The following is a 9861-nucleotide window of genomic DNA, read 5'->3' as shown; positions in this document are numbered from 1 at the left end:
AAAAAAAAAAAAAAAAAGAAAGAAAGAAAGAAAGAAAGAAAGAAAGAAAGAAAGAAAGAAACTGAGACAGAGAGCATACATGGCTGGTGATGACATAAGCGGGCATATACACACATATATGTGTGCATGTATACACTCAAGCCTATTCTTACACATGTATGCAGATACATACACATATACATAGAACAGCCTACATTGTTTGTGGACTCAGACGGAGACCTGATGAGATCAGGGAAGGGACAACCCCCTTCCAGACTGAGTATCAACGGAGAAATTGCCTTGAATCTGAATCTAACACTCAAATCAGGAAAGGAGGCTGGAGAGGAATCTAGTCTCTGCACATCTAGTCTGGGCTCTCTGTTCCCGAGCTCTCTGCATTTTGGCCATAGTTTCCAACTGGAATATCACATCACCACACATGGAACAGATCCTCAATAGACTCCTGGGACAGGGAAAGTCAGGAACCAAGTGACTTAGGCAGCTTGAGTGTCTCAAGTGGCCTCTGTGACAGGGACAGTAGCAGCGGTGAGGACCAAGGCAAGCTGTAGACAATAACTCTGCAGCAGGGGCTTTACTGCAGCCAGCAGCTACCCCATGAGCATGCTCAAGTTATCAGCTCTTACCATTGTTTGATGAAAGGCCAGACTGGTGGATCTCTGTTGGAAATTCTAGAACTTTAAATTCTGGCATTTAAATGTAATGCGCTGCGTGGGCCAAACAGAACGTCTTGCAGTGAGTTTCTTTGTTTTAACAGCTTTATCGAGGTATAATTGATATGCAAAAAACTGCACATATTTAACGGTACAGTCGGATGAGCTCGGCCATATGCGAACTCCCGTGAGACCATCCCCAAATCAGATCTAACACACACACACACACAGAGGGGGGGGAGGGGAAGAGAAAGTGAGAGAGAGAGAGAGAGAGAGAGAGAGAGAGAAAGAGAGAGAGAGAGAGCGCTCCTTTATCGCTTTGCTTATACACTGTGTGTCTATAAGAACATTTAAATGAGGGCTGCCCTCTAACAAAGTTGGCAGGGGCCACTGTTAGCATTCAGAACTGTTCAACAGCCATCTCTAGACAGTATTCAAAACCTGTCTTCTCATTGAGTGGCCCCTCATCATTTCCTCCCCCTCAAGCCCTGGTAACTTGCTCCAACCCTGATACCACCAAGAGCACTCTCCGCTTCTGTTAGTTTGACTTTTTAAGCATCTCATGTAAAGCAGGAGTGTAGAGGGCTAGCCTGCATGTGTGAGGTTCTAGGTTCCATCTCCAGGGTCACATGCAGGTGCACACACACATACACACACACACACACACACACACACACGTGCATACACATGCACACAAACACCCTTACTACTGAAATCATGCAGCCCTTGTCTTGGGACTAACTTAGTTCAGTCTACTGTCTTCTAGGCTCACTGCCACTGTGGCAGATGACAGGGTCCTCTAAGAGTCCATTGTGTATGACACATTTCATCACCTGACAATACGTCTCTACTTTCCATTCAATAATTTTACATTTTTAATTAAGCAGATAAATTAGCTCTGTTTGTATGACCATTATGGAAAAGAAAACAAAAAAAAACAACAACAAAAAAGCAAAACAAAAACCCAAACAAACAAACAAAAAACCTAAAGCTGTGGCCTTGAGATCACAAGCAATGGATCCCAAAAACTACAGGTCTCCTCCCCCCCAAATTTCCAGAGTTCCCACCCAGTTCTTAAGCTGTGAGCCCTGGGAACAGGTTACAGGGCAAAGCAGTGCGCTCAGACCTCAGAAGGCCTAGGGATAGTTTTAAGGGATCGTTTTAAGTTCCAAATCCCCACATTTCATCCAGCTTTGACCAGGTCCCAGGAGTCAGGGTTGCTGTCCCACTGAGACCAGACAAGCCCCCAGAAGAGGCTCAGATGCCCCTCCAGGCGCCCTTAGAAGAGTTCCACCCGCTCCCAATGCCACATCTTCGGGCGCTTAAAAGGCAGCATGGTGGCACAAGCCAGCTGTCACTTAGGCATTTATGGGCAGAACCGCGGAAAAACCAAACCACTGTTATTACACTTAATAACCAGTTTCTACCTCATCAACTCATTGGCGTCTGACAGGCGCTGTTAGGGTGCCAGAGCCTTTGGCCTAACAAGTCAGCCCAGGAGGGAGGGGCCACCAATGGTGTTGACATCAGTCTCCTGCCTCTCCTGCCCAAGGCGGAGGACACCCACCCCAGGGCAGCCAAGGCTCAGCCTGCCCTTTGCCCCACATGCTCAGAAGCCAAATGGCAACACCAAAACACCCAAAGCACTCAAAGCACCCAGAGCCTGCCGCTGGGGTGGGAGCCATTGGGAGGGACTCAAGCAGCTAAACAAAAGCCAGCAGCCAACAGCAGGAGGCCTGACAGGTGTGGTCCACGGCTGGACACCTGTTTGCATCCTGCGAGTGATGTGTTTCCTCTTCTCAGCCCCAGTTCGTTCATTGATAAGAGTGGTCACCTCACTGGAGTGTGTGCCTACCCAGCCCCACCCAAAAAGAGGACTGGGACAGAGGCAAGGGCTGGGGCCGAGATAAAAGAGCGCTTGCCTAGAATGCATGAGGCCCTGGGTGTAATCCCAGCAGGTCTATAATCCTAGCAGTTTCGAGGCAGGGGCAGGGGTCTGGGGTGGGGATAGAGACAGGAAGAACGAGTTCAAGGTCATCTTTGGTTACAAGTGAGTTCAAAACTAGCCTGGACTACATGACTCTGCCTAAAACAAAAGACAAACGTGCAGATGATGAGAGCCAGGAAATGCTGGGAAGTGAAAACTAAGAAATATTTCTCCTTGGCTTAATCCACGGAGGTGGGCTCAGGGCTATCATTAATAGAGTGATAATCAAGCCTGCCGCTATCTTCATTGTTCTCTGTTTAGAGATGGGAAAACTCAGAGAGGATGAGTAACTTAGCGAAAGGTAACCCAGCAAGGAAGTGGTAGAACTAGGCCTGGCAGGTAGGCAGAGACAATGGAGCCACGTGTCACAGCCATCTCTGTCCCTTCTGCTTCTGTCCTTCCCTACAGGATTAACCAGGGTCTGTGGTCCCACTCCTGCTTTGCTCTGCTCTGAAACAGCAAATAACCCTGGAGGTTTAGAGGGCAATGTAGGAACTCCAGTCTGGGCTGGACTCTGTCAGTGTGCAGTGATTTACCTGTCGCTCTGGATGGCGGCCACAAGAGCCACGTGTTCAGTGGAACCAGGCCAAAGCCATAGCGCCCACCTCCAGACCTTTGAATAAAGAAGGGCAAACCCTTCCTGGGTCCAGCACACACACCTGTCCACCTGCTGTCCCAGGTCCTGCGGATGTCTGCAGTGCGGGCTGGGAGCGGTGTAGTGCCGCCATCTATCGGCTCCTCACGGAACTGCTTCCCAGCTGCCGGGCGGGGCAGCCCGGCCCCAGCGCTGGTCCTAGAGGCCTGCTGCCTACCTTCTTCCCGGTGCACCCATCCTATAAGTCCCGCCCTGGAGAGGGACATTCAGTGACCACAGAAAGCAGCCCTAAGACACCAGATGCGCGCAGGGACCCTCAGAGGGTCCCTTTACCTTTGGAGATGGCGTGGGCCCAAAGTCCCAGGGTTCCGAGGTTCCGTGGATGGGCCGTGTACCAAGCACAGGGCAGAGACAGGGAGCAGGTGAGCTGAAAGTAAATCACAGGCTTTTACCAGCTCAGGCCCACACTGCCCCTGAAAAGTAGACTTGGGAGTGATGGGTGTGTGTGTGTGTGTGTGTGTGTGTGATGTGTGTAGTATGTGTGTGGTGTGTGTATGTATGTGTGTGTATTGTGTGTGTATAGTATGTGTTGTTTGTTGTATGTGTATTTTGTGTGTGGTGTCTTGTGTGTGTATGTATTGTGTGTATATGGTATGTATTGTGTGTGTTATGTGTATAGATATATGTATGTACATGTGTATGGGTGAATGTGTGTATGTACGTATGTGTATACATGTATGTGAATGTATGAGAATGTGTATGGTGTGTTTAATGTATGTGTTTGGTATGTGTTGTGTATGTGTATTGCATGTGTATGTGGTATGTGTACATGGTATGCATGTAGTGTGTACAAGTATGTGCATTATGTGTATATAGATATATATGTGTGTACATGAATGTATATGTGTGTATACTTTGTGTGTGTGTGTCTCTGTGTTTGTGCCCATATGTATATGTATGTACTTGTGTGGATGTGTATACATGTGTATGTGTGTGTCTGTATGCATGTGTGTCTGTGTACATGTGTGTGCAGGTCAGAGGTCAAATCCAAAGACTTTCTTAATCACTCTCCACTCTGCTTTTCTGAGACATGGTCTCTCACTGACTCTGGAGTTTGTGTACTTGACTAGAGTGGGTAGCCCTTGAGTCCCAGGGATCCTCCTATCTCCACCTCCTCAGTGCTGAGGTATGGTTGTGCTCCTGTAGCTGGCTTTTGTGTGGGTGCTGGAGATCTGAACTCAGGTCCTCAGGCTTGCACAGCAAGCGAGCACTTCACTGACTGAGCCATCCCTTCCCCCTACCTCTTCCTTTTCTTTAAGCTTAATTAAAATTCCCTACTTTTCTACAATGCCCATCTGGAAATATAATTTCTGTTTGTAAATCTGTCTGAAGGCAAATTTGCTTTTAAGTGGAGACATAATCATCTTAGAATAGAAAGGGACACGTTCTTGCCCAGATGAGGAGAATTGGCTCAGAGACATCTCAACATGGCAGCAGTAGCTGTTGGCTGAAATGGACTAGAACTTCCCACAAAGAAGGAGCCTCTCTTGAGAGAACAGCAGGGCTCTCCCTGACTCTGCCTGGAGCTGTCACCCACAGCACCTGGTTTTCTGCTTGTACTCTGTCTCCCATGTTAACTGTTGCAGGAAGTTTACAGTCCTGTGTGCTAAGGTAGTCTCAGTGTCTCTGATAGACATGCACAGTGAACACACGTTGAATGAGTGAATGGAATGGCTTGGAGGGTGCTCCCTAGAGAATGTGAGGCATGCATCCCTTTTTTAAAAAAAAGCAGTGCTATATGCTGGAGACATGCTTGCCCAGCATGCACATGATTCAACATTGTGTAACCGGATATGGTGGCACATGACTGTAATCCCAGCTCTTGGGAGGTAGAGGAGACGGTATCAGAAGTTTGAGGTCATCCTTGACTACAGAGTAAGTTCAAGGCCAGCCTGGGCTACATGAAACCCTGAAGAAAGAAAGAGGCAGGGAAGAAAGGAAAAAGAAAAGAAAGGAAAGAGAAATGACCGTTGTGATGAGAAGCCAGGTAGCATGAGGGGTTGGAGGATGGCCCAGAGCTGAAGCAGCACATATGTGTGCTTGAGTATTTGTAAAGGAGATGAGATCAGCAGAATGGCATGGATCACCCTCCTCTCTGCCCAGGTAGAAACCCCTGATCATGGTTCCTTGTCTCATCCTGAGAATGGGACAGAGCTAGGAAGAGCCCTCTCTGGAACCAGAAGAGATTCACTGGGGTCATCAGGCCTGGATGGGTGAGAAATCCACCCTGAAGTCTCCTTGTGCCTGTCTCCATGAGACCCATCGTAACAGCTCAGGCTCCCAGGTTTTTATCTAGAGACACACAGAGAGAAAACACTAGGAATAGTGAAGCCAACGGAAGATGGTGAGGAGGCCCAAACGCGTACAAGATCTCATGTTTAGAGTCCTCTGGAACATCTCTGTTACTCTAGAAATATAAAGTTGCATTAAGCTAATAGTTTTCAATCTTCCTAATGCTGCAACCCTTTAATACAGTTCCTCATGTTGTGGTGACCCCCAACTATAAAATTATTCTTGTTGCTACTTCATAACTGTAATTTTGCTACTGTTGTGAACCGTAATGTAAATATTTTTGAAGATAGAGATTTGCCGAAGGGGTTGCGACCTGAAGGTTGAGAATGGCTGCATTAAGCTGTAATGACCACACTGAACAATGGAATCCACCTACTGTGTCTAAGTACAGACATCAATGCCTAAAAGAAAAATGAATTTTTTCAACAGAGGGAATAGCTAAATAATTCCTGAACAAAAAAATATTAATAATTTGCCTGGAAAATTCCCTCAAACGGTTCCTAGAAGCAGCTTTCTGTTGCCTAGAATATTACCAAATGCTATCTGTCAAGGAGTCCAGAAGCCCTGTGCACCTCCCTCCCTTCCTCCCTCCGAGCACAGCCAGAATGGAAACACACCCATACTGTGTACCTGCTGCATCCCAAGCCCTGTACTGGGGTCCTGGGATGCATTGTCTGGTGTGGCACAAGCAGGGCCACCTGTAGATCACAGGCAGGGGCAGCTACAGAAAAGTTCTGCCAACAGACGGCTGATCCATGACAGCTCATCTCTCAGCCCTCGTCTCTTTCTTTGTCCAGCTTGTCGGGACATCCTTAGGTCTGCCGTGTCTTTTGAAAATGGGGTACACAAGCTAGCCTGGGGTCCTGCTCTCTCTTCTCTCCAGCACCTCAAGTTCACTCACGACCAAAATTGAGCTTGCTTTGTTCCTTGCTTTGGACTCTGAACTTAGTACTTGTTGCTAGGCTACAAAAAGCCCGCTAGCACCAAACTCTAAAGAGTGGGCTTGCTGGGAAGGGCGGGGCCGGGAAACCTAAGACAGAATCTTTGTCTCTGCTTTCTGAAGGAGAAACGTGAATTCTAACCGGAAGATCACAAAGAGAAAAAGATACAAGGCAAGCCCAGAGAAATCGGAGAGGTAAAAGCAAGAGAGGCGTGGAGGAAAAAGAAAGAGGAAGCAGAAGCTGGGGCGGGGCGGGGCGCGGAGGGGGCAATGAGAGAGACAAAGAGATGGAGGCTACAGGACAGTTTACAGTCCAAGGCGGGGGGAGGGGGAAGGAACCTTAGAGAGAGGAAAGATCACGGAACCAGGGAGAAGGGGGTAAGGCTCCGTCTCTCCAAACAGACCCCAGTCCTTCCACCCTCCCTCACCCACCCTCATAGATCGCTGAGGAAAGAGGAAGGGAGGCAAGAAAGGAGGCAGAGGCAGCAGTAACCTTGGAGACAGAGCCAGGGAGATGGGTGAGGGGCGACTGAAAGGAAGAGGGCTACAACCCTGCAACAAGTCCCTCTACCAGGAGGGGTGGGTGACAGACAGACCCAAGAGAGTGGTTTAGATGAGCTGGGGAAGGGAACGAGACAAAAGATTCCAGGAAAACCTAAAGAAGCCCAGGAGTCAGAATAGAGAGAGTTTTTTTTTTTTTTTTTTTTTTTTTTTTTTTACTGAGAATCAATTTAAGGGAGAAAGAGCAGGGAGTTTAGACAACAAAGCAGGAACAGAGGAGGAGCCGCCTCAGGTGGCACAGCTGAAGTGAGGAAGGGCAGGGGGTCAGCACTGGGCGGAGGGTGGGAGGCAGGCGAGCTGAGATCCTTGCCTGACACCCTCTGGATGCATTCCTGCAGCCACCAGCCCCAGCTGGGGACACTGAGCCCCAGACTCTCCTGCAGCCTGACACTTTACATTTGTTGGTGCCCGCAGTGGGTGATGACATGGGAGAAGGGGTGTGGGGACAATAAAGCATGTAACTTCCAACATTTGTGGATTGATATGGAAGCTGAGCTGCCCACACACTCACACACACACACACACACACACACACACACACACAAAGAATGGCAAAGTGACAATGGCCAATGAGAGAAACAAATCTTCCCCTAGGGACCAGGCTTGAGCCAGGCTCTGGGACAGACTGGGGCCAGGGGCTGTTTGGGGGAGGTAGCCCAGCAGCAAAGAGGAAAGGGAAAGCCTTTTGAGACCAGGATCTGCTGGGCCCAGCTCCATGACCTTGGGCAGGTCCCTTGTTCCTACTTCTCCCTCCCTTTATTTCCAAAACTGTTTAAGGGTACCTGTGCCTTGCCCGGCTCCATAAGGGGCACTCAGTAAATGGCTTAGATGAGCCACAGGTCAGTCCAAGCTACATGGGAGACCCTGTGTAAAGTAAAATAAGAAGAAAACATTGGCCTACAGTAACAGGAAGGAGTTAGGAATGAGCTGGAAACTGGGGTAGGCTTTCACAGAGGCCTGAACAATAGCAGAGACTGGGTGACCACAGGTTGAGGTGCAGCCCCATGTGGGCTCAGAGAGAAGCCTTCCCAGAAGCCCTTGGAAGAGACCTGGCTGGTGACTCAACAGAGGCCTCTGGGCTTACGTTTTCCAGTCAAATATTTGGAAGGGTGGTGTTTTAAAATCATACCCAGAGTTTATTTATTTATGTTTGTTTATTTGTTTGTTTTAGAGGCCAGGTCTCATTCTCTAACCTATCAGTCAATATTTAGGGCAAAGGGACCATCTGACCACTATACAATAAAATATAATACACATCTAAGCAACATGTCCACCCCACAAGCTGTACTGCTATTAAATGTCAGTTAGAATATACAGTAACTAAACTATTCTGAATGGAACTTTAGTTCCCCTCTAATTGAATGCAACCAGTCTTGGTGACTTACTTACAGCAAAATGCACATAGCAGAATGGAGAGGGTGGCTTCTAACCCCAGAAAGCCTGAGACATTGCAAGGACTGGGTACTTGGTGGCATGCATTCAGCCCTGGGTTTAATCCTATCTCTACCACTACTAACAACGATTCATTAATTTAAAAAAAAAAAAAATTACAGGAGCTGGAGAGATGGCTCAAAGGTTAAAAGCACTGACTGCTCTTCCAGAGAGAGGTCCTGAGTTCAATTCCCAACAATCACATGGTGGCTTACAACCATCTGTAATGAGATCCAATGCCTTCTTTTGGTGTGTCTAAAGACAGCTACAGTGAACTCATATACATAAAATTAATTAATTAATTAATTAATTAGAAACCACTACAGTTCCCTCTCTTGGACTCCTGCACTTTAGGAAAAGCCATGCTATGGAGACAGATATCCTAGAGGTTTGTGTTGCAACTAACTGGAGCCTCTTACCACTGGTCAGGACAAACATGCAACTAAGGAAAGATTATCTTGGAAGCCAGTCATAGTCAAGCCTGCAGAGGACACCACAGCCCTGGCCAGCGTCTTGTCTACAACCACACAAGAACTGCCAGGCCGAAACCAGCCAGTTCCTGGCCTGATTATGTAGGTGGCAGATACCAGTGGCTGTGCTGAGAACCTGTATACTGGGGTCATTTGTTACACAGCAGTGGCTAGCTAATTTGAGGCTGGGAGTGGGACCTGGATCCCCCCACCCCACAGCAGTGTTTGTAATGGACCTGGGCTTGAACAAGCTGAGCCTGCTCCCGGTGCAGTGCAGAGGGCTGTGTAACACCGGAAGGCAGGCCAAGATGGAAGGGTAGAGGGAGGCTTTTAGTTACCTGGATTCAAACCCTTGCTTTCCCCATAATATCTCTCTGCTTCAGGTTCTCAACTGTAAACTGGTAGAGATGACCTGTCCTCGGGAGTGGTGTCCACATGGTTTGCAGAACTACATAAAAATCAAAGGGGAAAAAAGCCCACGGCATAAGGACAAGCGGAGCACACTGGGCTCCCAGTCCTGGACGCCAGGGGCTCTGGCCTCATTCCTTTCGTCATTGACCTCGAATGTGGCCCACAGGCTGTAGGCTCCAAATTCAATTTTAAAATGAAGAGAGGAGGACACCTGCGCTTGCGCACCAGCGCCCGGAGAGAAACTCAAGGGGGGTGAAGAAGGGGCCGGCCTTCGAGCGACAGCGACGCAAGATGGCAGCCACCACAGGCTCGGGAGTAAAAGTCCCTCGAAATTTCCGACTGTTGGAAGAGCTGGAAGAAGGCCAGAAAGGAGTAGGCGACGGCACAGTTAGCTAGGGTCTGGAGGACGACGAGGACATGACACTTACAAGATGGACAGGCATGATAATTGGGCCTCCACGAAC

The sequence above is a fragment of the Mastomys coucha genome, unplaced genomic scaffold, assembly GCF_008632895.1.
Source record: "Mastomys coucha isolate ucsf_1 unplaced genomic scaffold, UCSF_Mcou_1 pScaffold23, whole genome shotgun sequence".
NCBI lineage: Eukaryota > Metazoa > Chordata > Mammalia > Rodentia > Muridae > Mastomys > Mastomys coucha.
Note: the sequence above shows the minus strand (reverse complement) of the source record.